The sequence below is a fragment of the Erigeron canadensis genome, chromosome 3 (assembly GCF_010389155.1).
Source record: "Erigeron canadensis isolate Cc75 chromosome 3, C_canadensis_v1, whole genome shotgun sequence".
Taxonomy (NCBI): Eukaryota; Viridiplantae; Streptophyta; class Magnoliopsida; order Asterales; family Asteraceae; genus Erigeron; species Erigeron canadensis.
In genome coordinates, this window is record NC_057763.1 from 27,746,083 (window position 1) to 27,764,807 (window position 18,725).

Below are 18,725 nucleotides of genomic sequence, written 5' to 3' on the forward strand. Positions count from 1 at the left end.
TGACCTGAGCATGTTAACTATGTTGAGCATCATCCAAAATGTATTTGAATGCGAGACTGTAATATCATTGCAGTTTGGAGTTTTTATTTTAAATTTCCAGTAAAACTGCTTTGGTTCTGCCTTGGTAAGCATTTCAAAACACCCTGATGCAAGAATCGGGCTTTAATAACTCTTGAACCAAGAATAGAACGAAATATATCCCTGACCTGTTCGATTCTTCGGTTTTGTGAACCCAAACCAATTATTGTAGACACCCCTACCGGCTGGACGTACCCCAAACTTACGAATTGGGCCCAGACCAGTTTTGAATCTTTTCAAAATCTGCCCAACCCAACCATTTTGCACACACCCACCTGCACCAAAATAACCAATTGGGCCCAAACCAGTTTTCATTCTTTACCCAACCCATCCGTTTTCCAACATCATACCTGAAATATTTTAGGTTTGGAGATTCTTTCACAAGTTAAGAAATGGAGATGGCACCTTCATCTCCAGTCATGTTATGATGAATATGAAGAATCTTGAGTTTATTAGTAGAAGGAATTAACTAATCACATCTGTAATTGTATCATTTCAAATTTTAACAAATTAATATATGAAAAACAGAAGGTTTTCCTTTGACTAAACCATCCAAATGTATACTTATAAAAATGTGATTTCTGTAATTTCAAAAGTTTTGATGACTACATGCATTTCAGGTTTAAAACAATCGATGCTCGTGGAGTCAATGTGCATATTGCAAATGGCAGGTGCATCACACTATTCAGTATGTTACAAATGTGATCATTCATGGTTTGCATATTCATGATTGTAAACCAACTGGAAACACAATGGTTAGAAGCTCGTCGTCTCATTATGGATTGAGAACAATGGCTGATGGTGATGCGATTTCCATCTTTGGTTCGAGTCACATTTGGGTTGATTTTTAGTCCCAACTATCACTAGATGGGTGCTGAAGACACCTCTATGTCGATGGTGAGTGAACTTTGCAACACGATCAATTAATCTGGATGTGACCAGTTTAGTTTGATCGTGTACCAGGTTAACTGGAATTAAGTATTAAAGTGACAGAATATTAATACATGCAATAATATAAATGACAAGTATATAAACTGGTGAGACAATATGTAATTTTCAAGTGTATTTTATTTATTACTTGTTTAAATAAAATACAAGGTTGTTGCGGAACCAAGATAATACAAGAATGTAAATATCCTAACAACCCATGAATTACAATTGATCTAAACTTGGAAATTCTCCTAAACAATCGAAACACTTAGAGTTGTGAAATGTTTTTTTTTGCGATTGAGAGAATATTGCACAAGTTCACCAATATTGCAGAATATATGTATTTTCAAAGTTCTCTTTAAACAGCTTGTGCAAGGACCTCTATTTATAGTCGAAGATTGAGCATGGGGATCTCAACTTCGATGTACAAATATGGTTGACAGCACACAAAAGTATTGTTTAAATAATCCTTTGTGTGTGTTAAATAAAGTAAGATAAAAGGTTACTTTATTCAACCACTCTACATCTTTGTATCTTTATCCAAAGACAATATCATTGTCCGGTTAAAAGGATGTAGAGTAAAAAGGTCCTCCTCGTAATCAGTGTAAAGCTTTGTAAGAGCATTTACACTGGAGGATTCTCCAGTTGATTGATCTGGTAGATTGTCAACTGGGCTTCGCTGCCATTGCCAATCTCTATCTTCCATTTGTTGTCTTTGACTTCAACTGGAAGGTCTTCAGATTCTAGTCGTCTGATCTCAACTGGAGGAAGTCATCAGTTGCTAAACCTGTACAATGCAACTGGACTTCTAATATTTCGGACAATTCCTCATGCTCTCCAGATGTCACTGGAGAGCTCCAGTTTAGTTAAAACTGGACCTAACAAATTCCCCCTAATTGTCCTGAAATATTGTCAAGTATTTTCAAACTTGTTTCTATACAAGTTTAAGTTTGAAATACTTGAATTTGATAAAACCTATTAAGTTTCCAAGACATTTTTATAGATCATCAAATGTCTTGGATTTTGTTTTAAGTGTTTGTGGATCTTATCAGATATCTTACTTGTAGGTTACAATCTGGCAACTTGTATATACATACAATTTCAAATAAATTACAAGAGAGTACACAAAATTACAAGCAGATAATAGTTAGAAGGAAAACTTAAACAGATGGCCCTTCGCCAGTTTTCCTTCTCTTTGAGACTGATGAAATCGGCTGAGTATCCTCAGGATCAAGGCCTAATCTTTCTTCAATGTTTTCCTTGAACTTGATGAGATTTTGCAATACATACTCCCAGCCTCTTTCAACTTTATTCTTCCTCTGCCTCCCCTCCAACAGCCTCAACATCTCAACATGCTCGGAATGACCATACTGATTGACATCCGGGTTCTCAGTAGTCCTTTTAGGTCCACCAAAGTATTGTACCTCAACAACAAAATGCTTGGCACCAGGCTTAATTGAAACCTTAACATCAGTAATCCTGCCTCTATTGTGCCTTCGACGCTGTACATCTGACAAATATGTGCGAGCTTCAGATTCATTTGTCAGTTTGATTTTGCTCGTGCTCAGCTTTTGTGTAGCAGCTAGAATATCATCAGTTGTGGGTTCAGATGGTTCTACCCAAGTCCTCAGATTTGCATCTCTTGGTAAGGCCTTTTGTTTTCTTCCTTTGGACTTGGGTGGATTCAACACTTTGGTGACCGCCTTCTTGACCTGCTCAGTTCTCTTGAGAATCCCTTCAGATCTGATCTCTCTGGCCTTTTCCACCGATACATTCAAACACTTTGCATCCAGTTCAGCCTCATCATCCTGGTAGTGTTTGTCCAGTTCCACTTCAAGCATCTCCTTCAGTGCATTGACTATTCTTGGATCTTCTTTGATCTTCTTGTATTCAACAAGTGTTAAGCCAAGGAGTTGAGCATCAGTGATATCAACAAGAGGGGTTGGAAGATTTTTTCTTGATTCAAACTGGTTTGCCTTCATTTGTTTCTTCCTTTCCTTGACCAGGTATCCCACTCTTGCTAACTTCTGGCTCTCGCTTTCAGTAACTGGAGGCAACAAATCGACATTGCCAGTTTCCAACATTGGTGCATCGGTGGCTGGTTCCAAAGATTCATCAGCAATGGCCTTTCCCTTGTCAACACTCCCTACCACCACATCATCAAACACCTCAAACCCTTGCTCACCAGCCTCAGTACTGGTAGCCATCAAGTATAGTTGGGGAAACTGAAACATGTGGTTCTTGGGGTTGACCAAGGAGAGAAGGGAGCTGATCAAGTATAGTTGCATCAGCCATCTCCTGGTCAGATTCTGTCTCAGATGAGTCCGAAGACTCAAGCTGAAACACACCCTCATTTATGCCAAGATCCATAAATGTTGGGGGTGGCTGAACAAGTTGTTCAGACTCCTGATGACCAGTTTGAGTTGCCTCAATGGTATCATCAGTTTGAGGATCCGTTGCCGAAGCATCTTCTCCCTGGACAGAGGTGACTGGTGCCTCAACCACAACTGCTCTATCCTCAGTTGCAATATCATCGGCAGCGGCTTCAGAGACCACTATCACAGATTGTGACTGGTCAGGTGCAGCAAGTCCAGATCTTGATCTCCTGCTTTTAGAGGATCTTCTTGCTTTAGGAACTGCCTGGACTCCTGCTTCTGCCACAGTTACTACTTCAGTAGACGAACCGGTGGGTCCCTCATTATTTTGAGGCCCGCCCAGTTGCCTTTCTGATTCACCAGATTGTGGTGCATCAGTTTTAGAGAATGCAAAATCATTCTCGGGGACATCTGGACTTCATCAGAAGTGGACACCAGGTTGTCCAGATTCCTCAACAGTTCTGGCACAGAGAACGAGGATTGCGTGTTGTTGTACTCATCTCTGCCCAGAATCTGAATAAAACAAAGGGACAGAAACCTTGAAAAGGGAACACAAGGACCCCTGTTACCCTTAAACTTGAATACCAGGCTTCTGAACAAAATGCCTGCAAAATCCACCCTCAGCCCATTCCAAAGGCAGTACGCCATTTCTGCCTGGAAGGAGTTTATCTGGTCCAATCCACCAGAACTCCCTCCCAAACTTTCCACCAAGTGGACCATAAAGAACTTCCAGGATGGTGAAAGCCCCTTCATTGTAATGGACCCCTTGGTCTTCAACACATCCCCCTCCACCATCTCTTTATTTCCCATATCAAGGAAGACCTGGCGGAAATTGATATTGGAGGAAATCACCACTGGAGTTTCATTATGTCTCCAGTAGTTGAGGTTAAGGGCTTCCCTCAACGTTCCAGTGGTGATGGTACACGGGATTGACCCATCCTTTAGAGAAAAGGAGATGGATGAGCAGTCCTCAGAAAGAGAGGCAGTGTACCAGAACTCACACAAGTAATCATGGAATAGCTTGTGTGGATTCAAAGAGAAGGCATCGCTGAGGGGAGAAATCCGAAGAAAGGATTGGATTCTCCCGATAAGAGAGTCAGCGGCCTGGAGCCCTTGAAGAGATGCCATTGGATTATTTGGATTTAGTTTAATAAGCTTAGAGCTTATGGGAGCACCAGTGGCACGAATAACATTTTGTGATGGAATGTACTCAGCAGTGAGTAGATTCACATCACGAGAACGAGATGAAGATGAAGAAGAAGAAGATTTAGGAGCCATTTGTGAATTTAGATTTAGGGTTTTGGACTTAAAGAAGAAAGAGAGAAAAGGATCTCGAATTGTGAATGATTGAAAGAGTAAATGAAGGAATTTTGAGAGAAGTAAATGAGACGGATATATTGGTGGGGGGTATATATAGGCAGTAAAAATATTGCCAAAATATATACGAAAAGATATTTTAGTCTCCAAAAGTTTGAAATAATTTGTAAAAAGTTATTTTCCAAAATTTTGAGAATTCAAAAATATTTAATACTTCCCATCAAGCATTTAATGCTACGACGGCTGGTATTCCCACTTACCCACTAACTTCACCAATACCCATAAAAAGTGCAGTACATTTCAGCAAAAGTCTTGACACGTAAGACATGTCAGGTGACGTTCGTGAGTGCGAGGTTAGTACTCGAGTAACATCACGTGTCACAAGTATCCACCAAGTAAAACACAACGTTATGAAATCTGGCTGACCACCATTTTGAGACAAGACCAAACTAGCAACCAAAAGAAAATTTAGATGCCAGTTTCAACTGATGACCTCCAGTTGCATTTTTCAATAATTTATTTGAAAAATATTTTGAGTCTTTTTCCCCTAAAAATGTGATCCATTTGATCAATGACTAGTCTTTGAGTACATCAAGGCGTTCAATCTCCAACCAATCAAGGATCACCTGGACCATCCTCAACTGAAGGGCCTCTTCAGTTTAATGAGGATTTAACATACCCAGTTCACTGATGAGATGTTTAAAAGTCTTTTCATCAAGAGGTTTTGTAAAAACATCAGCTAACTGTTTATCAGTGGGGATGAAATGTATTTCAATATCTCCTTTCATAACATGATCACGAATGAAGTGATACCTGATATCAATATGCTTTGTCTTTGAGTGCATTACTGGGTTGTGAGATATAGCAATAGCACTGGTGTTATCACAAAAGATTGGGGTTCTTGTGAATTTCATGCCATAATCAAGTAACTGGTTTTTGATCCAGAGAATCTGGGCACAGCAACTGGCCGCAGAAATGTATTCTGCCTCAGCAGTAGACATTGAGACTGAAGTCTGCTTCTTACTTGTCCAACTCACCAGTTTTCCCCCTAGGAAATGACATCCACCAGTTGTGGATTTTCTATCAATCTTACAACCTGCATGATCTGAATCTGAATAACCCATTAGATCTAACCCTGAGCCTTTGGGATACCAAAGACCAAGGCTAGGGCACCCTTTCAGGTACCTGAAAATGCGTTTAACAGCATGCAAGTGTGATTCTTTTGGATTTGCCTGAAATCTGGCACATAAACATGTTGCAAACATTATATCTGGTCGACTGGCAGTTAGATACATCAGTGAACCAATCATTCCACGATATTCTTTTTGGTCCACTGGTTTTCCATTTGGGTCAGAGTCCAAATTTAATGGAGCTGAAATAGGTGTGGTTTTTGATGGGATTGAATCAAATTTGTATTTTCTCAACAAATCTCTGACATATTTTTCTTGGTTAATAAAAATACCATCCATGGTTTGTTTAATTTGTAAACCTAAGAAAAATGTTAATTCACCCATTAAACTCATCTCATATTCTTGAGACATAATTTTTGAAAACCTTTTACACATTCCATCATCAGTTGACCCAAATATAATATTATCAACATAAATTTGTACCAGCAAGATATCACCTTTTTCTTTCAAGATGAACAAGGTATTATCTATTGCACCTCTTTGAAAACCATTTTTGAGAAGATGTTTAGTTAGAGTATCATACCAGGCTCTTGGGGCTTGTCGAAGACCATATAAAGCTTTGTTCAGTCTATATACCCAATGTGGATGCTTTTCATTTATGAAGCCTGGAGTCTGCGTAACATACACTTCTTCTTCCAATGTGCCATTCAGACTCGCACTTTTTACATCCATCTGGAAAACCTTGAATTGCAAGTGAGCAGCATAAGCCAAGAAAATTTTGATGGCTTCAAGTCTTGCAACTGGAGCAAAAGTTTCATCGAAATCAACACCTTCTGCTTGACAATAACCCTTGGCAACTAATCTAGCTTTGTTTCTGACAACGTTGCCATCTTCATCCATCTTGTTCCGGTAGACCCACCTCGTTCCAATGGGTTCTCTCTTTAACCCTGGAGGACAAGGAACAAGCTCCCAAACATTGTTCCTTTCGAACTGGTTGAGTTCTTCTTGCATAGCTTCAACCCAGCTTGGATCTGCCATAGCCTCGTCAATCTTCTTCGGTTCAATTAGTGATAAGAAGGTGACGTTCAAGCATTGATCACTTGTGGCTCTTCTAGTCTGAACCCCACTATCTGGATTGCCAATAATCTGCTCAATGGGATGAGCAGCAGTCCATTTAGTGTATTGACTAGGTTGGTATAATACAACATCAGTGCAAGACACCTGACGATCTCCAACTGTTGCAGCAACAGGAGGAGAATCAGTGCAAACTACTTCAACTTCATCATTATTGTCAACTGAAGAGTTAACATGATTATCTTCAAACAAAGGTATCTCTTGAAGAACTGGAGAGGCTTGAACTGGTTCTGATGTTGTTGTGGCACGCACATTAGATCCAATTACCAGTTTTTCAGGTAGGTTAAAACTGATAGAAGGATAGAATGAGGTGTCACAGAAGTTCTTCTTTACCTTAACTGGTTCCAAGACTTGGTGTTTGGAAACATTTTCTGGTGTACTAACTGATTGATGAACCTGATCAGATACACCAAAATCAACTGGGACAACTGAAGATAAATCAAGGGTTGGTCTTTTGTTGATTGCTTCAATTGATTCATCGAACGTGACATGAATTGTCTCATGTACCTTTTGGAGTCTATAATTAGAAACTCTATAGGCTTTTCTAATATTTGAATACCCCACAAAGACACCTTCGTCAGCTTTTGCATCAAATTTTCCCAACTGACTGGAATCGTTTAAAATGTAAACTGGACAGCCAAATACATGGAAATATCCAACATTTGGCTTACGATTCCTGAGGACTTCATAGGCAGTCTTCCTATGTCTCTTGACATAAACTGACCGGTTTTGGGTGTGACACGCAGTTGCTACAGCTTCAGCCCAAAAACAGGTGGGAAGACCAGATTCAGATAACATACTTCTGGCAGCTTCAATCAATGTGCGATTCTTCCTTTCAACCACACCATTTTGTTCTGGAGAACGAGCTGACGAGAAGTTTTGAGAAACGCCAGTGTCAGTGCAAAATGTCTCCAATTCTTTATTCATGAATTCTGTACCGTTATCACTTCGCAACTGACAAACTTTCTTGGTAAACTTGAGCTCAATTCGCTTGATGAGAGAGATAATTTCACCAGATGCATCACTCTTTGATCTGATAAATATCACCCAACAAAATCTGGTGTATTCATCGACCACAACCAAAGTGTACCTTTTACCAGCTTTAGTTTGAACATTCACTGGACCAAAAAGGTCCATATGAAGCATGTGAAGAGGTTCAGTGATGCTGAAATTCTGTTTGGTCTTGAAACTGGCTCTTTTCTTTTTGCCCATTTCACACCCTGGACATGGCTTCTCCCTTTTAAAGGAAAACAAAGGTATCCCATCAACTAGTTGCTTTCTTGACAACTTGTTAATATTTTTGAAGTTAAGATGGGATAACCGTTTATGCCATAGCCAGTTGGTGTCCTCATCAGCCTTGACATAGAAACAATGCTCTTTTGGAGTAGGTTCCATGTTCATGATGTACACATTCCCTTTTCTTGGTGCAATCATTACTACCTTCCAATCCTTGTTAAAAACAGTGCCTTGAGCAATGTCGAACAGTACCCTATATCCATCATCACAAAGTTGACTGACACTTATCAGGTTATATTTCAAACCATTTACAAATGCAACCTTAGTGAATTGAATCTGCCCATTGTCAACAACACCATATCCTTCAGTTTTCCCACTTCCATCATTACCAAATGTCACTGCAGGTCCATCACATGCAGTGAACTCTTCCAGCAGGGGCTTACATCTGGTCATAGTCCGGCCAGCTGCGCTGTCCAGATACCAAATATTTTTGTTTCGATCGCCCTGCACACCCAAGTTAGTGATCAGTTATTTTTGTGAACCCATCTTTTCTTGATGGGTCCACTGGACTTCTTCTGAGAAGTCCCATGTGCTTGACTAGGTGTTGAACTGGATGAGGAAACTGGAGGGTTCTCTCCAGTTTCTGGAATAAAAACAATTGGTTTCAGTGGAACATTGACCTCCTTTTTCTTTTCGATGTATGCTCCTTTCTGAGCAGATTGTTTTATCTTTTGTTTTTGAGGAGGAGTTTTGACAATTTGTTTTTCAACAGAAGAGGATGCACCTCCTTCCAAATTCTTAATTCTGGCAGTACAACTTTGTACCTGCCTTGACAAATTTTGGATTTGATTTTCCATTCTTACCAAAATGTTTTTTTCTTCAGGCTGCTGGCCTTTGGACTTTGGCTCAGTGGGGGTTTTAGTCTTTAGAGTTAAGGACTCACTTGACTTATGAGGTAAAGGATTGTCACCATATTCCTTTTTAACTGGAGCTTTAGCCTTCTTGGCTCCAGTTTTGACCTCAACAGGGTTGGTCTTAGTGGATTCAGATTTGATTGTGCCAGAGGAATCATAAGGAGTTTCAATTTTAACAGATTCTGGCAATTGGTGAATTGTGGGTAAAACAGCTGCCATCTGAAGATCACCAGATTTCCAGGCAGTTTTTTGAGCATCAATGGTTTTAGAAAAAGCGTCATAATTTTTACCAGATGCTTGAACCCAAGAATTAATAACCATATGTTCTTTTTCAAGATCAAATTTCAGTTTTTGGTTATCTCTTTCCAATGCCTCGTTTTTCAAATCTGACTCTTTAAGAGCCAACTGGACACTTTGCAAATCATTTACTTGACTTTTCATGTTGTTTAATTCAACCAAAACTGTTTCTAAATATCTTTCACAGTCAGTTCTCATGGTTTCAACAAATAACAAGTCATCATTCAATGATTCAGCAATATCCAATTTCAGTTCTGAATCAATTTCGATATCATAATCCCTTACCTTCTTTAAAATGATATCAACCCATCTTCCAGATACAACATCATCCTTCACCACTGGTTGTTGACTCTCCAATGCCATGAAACACATATCTCTAATCTCTTCTTCATCATCAGATGAATCATCAGAGAGTTCCCATTTCCCTTCAGTTTGAGCCATCATGCACTTGTTCTTTTCTTTCTCATTATTTTGTTCAAGAGACATGAGAGCAATCTGGGCCTTAAGTTTCTTGTATTTGGCCTTATAATCATCAGTTTTAACAAAGTTTGGGACAATAGGACCAGTTTGGTAGTTCATCTGACTAGATCTGCATTCCTTCATGAAATGGCCTTTCTTACCACATTTATAGCAGGTAAGATTAGCCTTATCCATTGAGATTGAATTGGAAGCATTATTGGACCCATTAAATCGATTAGATTTATGCTTAAACCTATTAAAGGTTTTAGCAATCATGGCAACCAGATCATCATCGTCAGTTTCCTCACAACCATCACTGAGATTAGTGGTTAGACCAGAGTTCAAAAAGTTGTTTAACATTTCCTTCATAGAATGTGACTGGACATTCTCAGTAGATATTAAAGCAACACAAGGTTGCCCAGAAAAGTTGGCAGCCTTGGAACTCTGAGCATGGTTTAAAGCATCTTGTTCAGCGAGTAATCTTGCAGCATCATTATCTTCAGTAAATCTGAAGGCTCCATAAAGAGAGGCAAGAGTATGGCTATGCAAGGTCTTTCCTTGTCTTAAGACAAGAACCATGTGTGCCCATTTGGATGGCAAAACATCACAGAATTTTTCAAGAAGAATATCCTTATCCTTCTCCACTCCCAAGCCTCTAAGTTGATTAATTAGGCCAGTAAATCTGGTATAAGTACCAGTTAAACTTTCATTGGGAAGAGCAAAGAAGGATTCATACTTCTTGTTGAGAGCAACCTTTCTAGTGACAATGGTGTCATTTCCTCCTTCAAACTGGAGAACTAATTCATCCCACATAGATTTTGCACTTGGAAATAGCACAAGAGTAGGAATTAGTTCCTCAGGTATAGCAGAAAGAATCATGTTTTTCAGTTTGGTATCAAGATCAACCAATCTGCGATCCTCATCTGACCAATGTTCCTCAGATTTTTCCCTGGTGCCTCTTCTCCCAGTGGGGTCGAGAAGAGGGCTAACACCACTGGACATGGGTGTATATGGCCCATCCTTAAGGATTTTCAACATATACCTCTCTATCCCACCAAAATGCAAGAGCATTCTAGCCTTCCATGTACCAAATGTCTCACCATTCCCATCGAATTTGGGAACAGGAGAGTTGGAGTAATGTACATGAACGTGGTTAGCTCCAGGAGTAGGAGGAGGAGGAGGAGGGTTAGTATTTAAAGGAGTAGCAATATTAGGATTAGATTCATTTGGACCAGAACCATTCTCACCTTCAGCAGCCATCGAAGCAGACCTAGGTTATAGAACTGAAACAATTCAACCTGCCTGCTCTGATACCACTTTTTAGTCCCAACTATCACTAGATGGGTGCTGAAGACACCTCTATGTCGATGGTGAGTGAACTTTGCAACACGATCAATTAATCTGGATGTGACCAGTTTAGTTTGATCGTGTACCAGGTTAACTGGAATTAAGTATTAAAGTGACAGAATATTAATACATGCAATAATATAAATGACAAGTATATAAACTGGTGAGACAATATGTAATTTTCAAGTGTATTTTATTTATTACTTGTTTAAATAAAATACAAGGTTGTTGCGGAACCAAGATAATACAAGAATGTAAATATCCTAACAACCCATGAATTACAATTGATCTAAACTTGGAAATTCTCCTAAACAATCGAAACACTTAGAGTTGTGAAATGTTTCTTTTTGCGATTGAGAGAATATTGCACAAGTTCACCAATATTGCAGAATATATGTATTTTCAAAGTTCTCTTTAAACAGCTTGTGCAAGGACCTCTATTTATAGTCGAAGATTGAGCATGGGGATCTCAACTTCGATGTAAAAATATGGTTGACAGCACACAAAAGTATTGTTTAAATAATCCTTTGTGTGTGTTAAATAAAGTAAGATAAAAGGTTACTTTATTCAACCACTCTACATCTTTGTATCTTTATCCAAAGACAATATCATTGTCCGGTTAAAATGATGTAGAGTAAAAAGGTCCTCCTCGTAATCAGTGTAAAGCTTTGTAAGAGCATTTACACTGGAGGATTCTCCAGTTGATTGATCTGGTAGATTGTCAACTGGGCTTCGCTGCCATTGCCAATCTCTATCTTCCATTTGTTGTCTTTGACTTCAACTGGAAGGTCTTCAGATTCTAGTCGTCTGATCTCAACTGGAGGAAGTCATCAGTTGCTAAACCTGTACAATGCAACTGGACTTCTAATATTTCGGACAATTCCTCATGCTCTCCAGATGTCACTGGAGAGCTCCAGTTTAGTTAAAACTGGACCTAACATTGATCTTAATTCTCTTTCAAATTGTGCTGATGGGCTTGTTGATGCTATTATGGGATCAACCGCTATTACAATTTCTAACAATTATTTCACTCACCACAATGAGGTATTTTTTTAGTCTTAACTTGTAACATTCAATTTTATCAAGGTTAATTTGTTTATAACATGTACTAATTCTACTTTCCTTTGATTGATAAACAAGTTATGTTGTTGGGTCACAGTGACAGTTATGACCGTGACAAGATTATGCAAGTGACCATTGCATACAACTATTTCGGTGAGGGTCTTGTCCAAAGAATGCCAAGGTGCGTTTTTCAATCAAACTTAACCATAAGTCCAAAAGTAACAATTTTGACTATTTACTTGTATATAATTCTATTTGAGCTAGCTATATGTAACATGATCAAGGGGGAATACTAAAAAGTTTGCTCAGCTAAAACGGTTCAAACTGACCCGAAGTGTATTTACATGCATACAGCCTCTTTAATAACTTTAGCCCGTCTTCAAAAAGTATAACCCAAGAACAAAAGAAACAAACAAATATATGTTGGTGGATGAACCCAACCAAACCCGTACTAAAAGTCAAACTTCTATGACAACCCGTCCATCTTGCCACCTCTGCAACATGATACTATATAACACAAAGTGGTTATCTACTAACAGGTGTAGGCATGGGTATTTCCACGTTGTAAATAACGACTACACACACTGGGAAATGTATGCTATCGGTGGCAGTGCAGATCCCACTATTAACAACCAAGGCAACACATACCTGGCTCCTGTTAATCTTAATGCTAAAGAGGTATTCATAAAACACAATCTTTATTTTTTTTATTTATTCCTCACAAATGCACCGAAATTCAGCATTGGTTCTAATAAGTGTTCGTACTGGAATTGATGTAATAAACAGGTGACTCATAGAGTACTAAAGCAGGAAGATGGAGACATTGGAACTGGAGATCAGAAAGTGATCTCATGTTGAACGGCCCATTATTTACACCATCTGGTACTGGTGCAGGAGCCAGTTAGGCCCGTGCATCGAGTCTAAGTGCTAAACCCTCATCGGTTGTGGCCTCACTTCAGGATCTGGTGCACTTGTTTGTCGACATGAAAACATCTTTCTTTACAGATTGTAATATGAACTATTAGATGCGGCCACAGATATTGATGATGATCATTGTATCACTTTTGATAGTGATTTTCTAAAAATATAATAAAGAGTGAGTCAAAAAAGTGCGAGTAACAAAGAAACAAAACACTTTATTTGAGGTTACTATGAACAATCCATGATGAATTTTTATTTTCATACTGCTTTAATTGTTTAATAATTATCTGCTCAGGTGGTAGTCATTGAACATATGCTATTTGATATTTTGAACTTTCCAGACATCTATATGATCATTTGTTTAAACACATGATGTCTCAATTATAAAACCACACTGTGATTTAATTACTATAGAATTACTTTGTCCAGGTTATAATCAAGGAAAAAGGGGAAAAGTGAATTAAACACATTGTGTTTTGGCATTCTAAAAGATTCAACGTGTCGAAACACATTGTGTTTTAAACACCTTGTGTTTAGAAATCGTACAAGTTGAAACCCAAACACATTGTGTATAATGTACAAAAGCATCTTGTGTTTAGAGATTTTATGGCTTTTTCGCACAAACACAATGTGCATAATCTATAAAAACACCTTGCGTTAGGTTAACCCTCGATCTTCAAACCCTAAACCCTACAGTACACTTTAGGGTCTAGGTTTGAAGTTGTAGGGTTAGCCGTGATTGTTAATCCGAGGGGAAAGCTACATTCTAAAAAAACCTAGTAAATCTAAACCCTAAACCCTAAAAGGCCTAAAAAGGATGAGGGTTCCTACTCTAGGGTTTAGAGTTTGAAGCCCGAGGCTAACCCTACAACTTCAAACCCTAAACCCTAAGCTACCCATTAGAAACCGATTGGAAAGATCTAAACCCTAAAAGCTAAATCCTAGAATGCTAAAGGCTACAGGAGGGGGACGGAAGTCACGGTACGCTTAAGGGTTTAGGGTTTGAAGTTGTAGGGTTATCCTAGTTGTAGGGTTATCCTAACAGCTAACCCTACAACTTCAAACCCTAAACCCTAAGCTACCATTTAAAACCGATTGGAAAGATCTAAACCCTAAATGCTAAATCCTAGAATGCTAAAGGCTACAGGAAGGGACGGAAGTCACGGTACGCTTAAGGGTTTAGGGTTTGAAGTAGTGGTTGTGCAGCTGTCCAAGTGTACATATCGGTTGATGGTAGGGTGGCTGGCCAGCCGCTAAAGTTTTGTGGAATTCCATACATATCTGATAAATCGATCATATGTTGATTTTGTTGGGCTGTAGTGACTGCTTCAGTTTCATTTTTTTCAATCGGCAGTCTATCAAATGTTGCGTTCATAAAAGTAGCTGCCATAACGACAACGGGACTTGATGCTATAAGTGGACCTGAAATGGCTCCACCTAATAGCTGGCCTTGTGGACTAGCTAAGTATATGTCTAAGCCAGTAACACCCGGCGGGGCGGGTGGCGACAAGACTAAACCCATCAACGACAAAATCTCATACTGGCCATGAAGTACTACTACATAACACAAGATGCTTCAAGTCCAAAACACATTGTGTTTTGGTTTCGAGAATTCATAAATGGCCAAACACAAGATGCTTCAAGTCCAAAACACATTGTGTTTTGGTTTGGAGAATTCATAAATGGCCAAACACAAGATGCTTCAAATCGAAAGCACATTGTTTTTTGGCTTCGAGAATTCATAAAATGGCCAATCTTTAGGGGGACGGAAGTCACGGTACGCTTAAGAGTTTATGGTTTGAAACCGTAGGCTTAACGGCTAACCCTACAGCTTCAAAACCTAAACCCTAAGCTACCCATTAAAAACCGATTGGAAAGATCTAAACCCTAAAGGCTAAACCCTAGCATGCTAAAGGCTACAGGAGAGGGACGGAAGTCACGGTACGCTTAAGGGTTTATGGTTTGAAGCCGTAAGGTTAGCCTTACGGCTAACCCTACAGCTTCAAACCCTAAACCCTAAGCTACCCAATAAAAACCGATTGGAAAGATCTAAAAGGCTAAACTCTAGCATGCTAAAGGATATAGGAGGGGGACGGAAGTCACGGTACGCTTAAGGGTTTATGGTTTGAAGCCTTAGGGTTAGCCTACAGCTTCAAACCCTAAACCCTAAGCTACCAATTAAAAACCGATTGGAAAGATCTAAACCCTAAAGGCTAAACCCTAGCATGCTAAAGGCTACAGGAGAGGGACGGAAGTCATGGTACGCTTAAGGGTTTATGGTTTGAAGCCGTAAGGTTAGCCTAACGGCTAACCCTACAGCTTCAAACCCTAAACCCTAAGCTACCCAATAAAAACCGATTGGAAAGATCTAAAAGGCTAAACTCTAGCATGCTAAAGAATATAGGAGGGGGACGGAAGTCACGGTACGCTTAAGGGTTTATGGTTTGAAGCCGTAGGGTTAGCCGACCCTACAGCTTCAAACCCTAAACCCTAAGCTACCCATTAAAAACCGATTGGAAAGATCTAAACCCTAAAGGCTAAACCCTAGCATGCTAAAGGCTACAGGAGGGGGACGGAAGTCACGGTACGCTTAACGATTTATGGTTTGAAGCCGTGGCTAACCCTACAACTTCAAACCCTAAACCCTAAGCTACCCATTAAAAACCGATTCGAAAGATCTAAACCTTAATGGCTAACATATATGGGCCAAAGGCCCAATAGTCTTTACGTATCTGATAAAGATTGCATATTTTGATGGAGATTAAAATGCAACAGTGGGCCAAAGGCCCAATACGCAAGGTGTTTCTAATACGAAACATTGTGTTTTGGTTCATGTAGTTCCTGCAATGGCCCAACACAAGATGCTTCAAGTCCAAAACACATCGTGTTTTGGTTTCGAGAATTCGTAAATGGCCAAATACAAGATGATTCAAGTCCAAAACACAATGTGTTTTGGTTTCGAGAATTCATAAATGGCTAAACACAAGATGCTTCAAATCGAAAACACATTGTGTTTTGGTTTCGAGAATTCATAAAATGGCCAATCTTTAGGGGGACGGAAGTCACGGTACGCTTAAGGGTTTAGGGTTTGAAGCCGCAACTAATCCTACAGCTTCAAACCCTAAACCCTAAGCTACCCATTAAAAACCTATTGGAAAGATCTAAATCCTAAAGGCTAAACCCTAGCATGCTAAAGGCTACATGAGGGGGACAGAAGTCACGGTATGCTTAAGGGTTTAGGGTTTGAAGTCGTAGGGTTAGCCGGCTAACCCTACGACTTCAAACCCTAAACCCTAAGCTACCCATTAAAAACCGATTGGAAAGATCTAAACCCTAATTGCTAAACCCTAAAATGCTAAAGGCTATAGGAGGTGGACGAAAGTCACAGTACGTTCAAGGGTTTATGGTTTGAAGTCGTAGGGTTAGTCTAATCCTAAATGTTAATCCCTAAATCCTAAAAACCTAAAAAGGATGAGGGTTCCCGCTCTAGGGTTTAGGGTTTGTAGATCAAGGGCGTTAGCCAACCTGGAAAAAATCTAAACCCTAATGGCTAAAATGTATGGGCCAAAGGCCCAATAGTCTTTACATATCTGATGAAGATTACATATTTGATGGAGATTAAAATGCTAGAGTGGGACAAAGGCCCAATACGCAAGGTGTTTCAAGTCCAAAACACATTGTGTTTTGGTTCAGGGTTCCTGCAATGGCCATACACAAGATGCTTCAAGTCCAAAACACATTGTGTTTTGGTTTCGAGAATTCATAAATGGCCATACACAAGATGCTTCAAATCGAAAACACATTGTGTTTTGGTTTCGAGAATTCATAAATGGCCATACACAAGATGCTTTAAGTCCAAAACACATTGTGTTTTGGTTTCGAGAATTCATAAATGTCTATACACAAGATGCTTCAAATCAAAAACACATTGTGCTGCGGTTTCCAGTAGTATTGCTAATGAAGCAGAAGTTGACATATGAAAGAAAAACTTAAAGAAAGTATCCATTACTAGAAAATCTGCAAACAACCAATTTCAACCCATGAAATCCAACAATTTTCTAATCCAAGGTGTGTCTAATCCAAAACACATTGTGCTTCGGTTTCGAGTAGTACCTACAGTGGCCATACACAAGATGTTTCGAATCCAAAACACGTTGTGTTTCGGTTTGGAGTATTCATACAATGGCCATACACAAGGTGTTTGTAATTCAAAACACATTGTGCTTCGGTTTCGAGTAGATGCAACACTTTTTTACACATAAAGCAACACTCTTAAGACTAAATGTGACACTTCAAAATATAAGTACAACACTTTTTATATTACAATGCAACACTTTGTATGCTCAAATGAAATGATTTGAACAATTAGGGCAACACTTGAAACAAAAAACTTTTGTTTATAAGTATAGCCTGAAAACGTACAATATTCCAAAGGAGAAAACAAAGAGCTACATGGATTAAAAGAAAAAGAAAACAGAAACGCTTGGTATGCATCCTAACATGTTATCACATACATTACTTTCTTGTTAGTTTTTACTATAACACAATGAGCCAAGATCGCAAGAAATCTACAACGACAATGTCAAATACATGTGCGATTTTTCTTTGTCTCTTCAAGTGATTCTGATGACATACACTTCCGGTACCGAGGCATTCTAGGAGTTGGTAATACGCTCTTCCTTGAAGTGGATTGTGACCTTTTTGTGGTTCAGAGAAGTATCTGGTCCTACAAAAACATCAAGATTCACGAGAAAATAAAAAAGTGAGAAAGACATAATGTTCCCCTGTCTGCTTGCATTTTATTTCTTTGTTCCTTAATAATGTTTTTCAGATGGTTCGTCGGTGTTGTGAATGGTAATTCTAACATGATATAGACGTGCATATTGAGTAATGTATAACTAAGTATGCGACACAAGTTTTGCTCATATCAAACCATTAATTTTATGTATTCTCATATGCATGTGCGTAAGTGTGTGAAATTGAGCAAACTTACCATTCAGTGAACCCAGGATCAGCAGTGAAACCATATATGTCAACAATATCACACATAGAAAGCGCCAACTCAATTGATTTCATCCCAGTTCCTTTGGCACCTCTGCATAATACAATACCTTGGAAGAGATATACTGGATTTGGAATCGTCTGGAGAAAGAAACGGGTAAAAGGATCTGTTAGGTTTTACCTACATTAACATTTTACATGATCATATCATAGAATTTTGTTAACATCATGGCTTGTCTTAGATAACAGATCTCAAATGCAACAAGTGACGCATCTCGTCTTCAAATTTCTCTCTGTAAAACGTTGATTCTATCCTGTCCCAGATTGCGGTTCCACCTTTTTTAGCATGTTCCAAATTATTTCTTCACCTTGCAGAGGTTTGGGATCTTGATTATATCTAACTATTGATTTTTTTTTCAAGGGGGGATATAATGTAAGACATCTTTTTAATGTAGTTGATTATTGCATAGGGACCGTTTAGGAAAATGACAAGGAACATATTCTGTATATCTAGTCTCTGCTAT

The 18,725-nt window shown here is 39.0% G+C and overlaps 1 pseudogene; it reads left to right on the plus strand.

Moving 5' to 3' along the window:
• The first annotated feature begins 470 nt into the window (after positions 1-470).
• Positions 471-14,750, plus strand: LOC122591817 (annotated as a pseudogene).
• Positions 14,751-18,725: the final 3,975 nt, after the last annotated feature.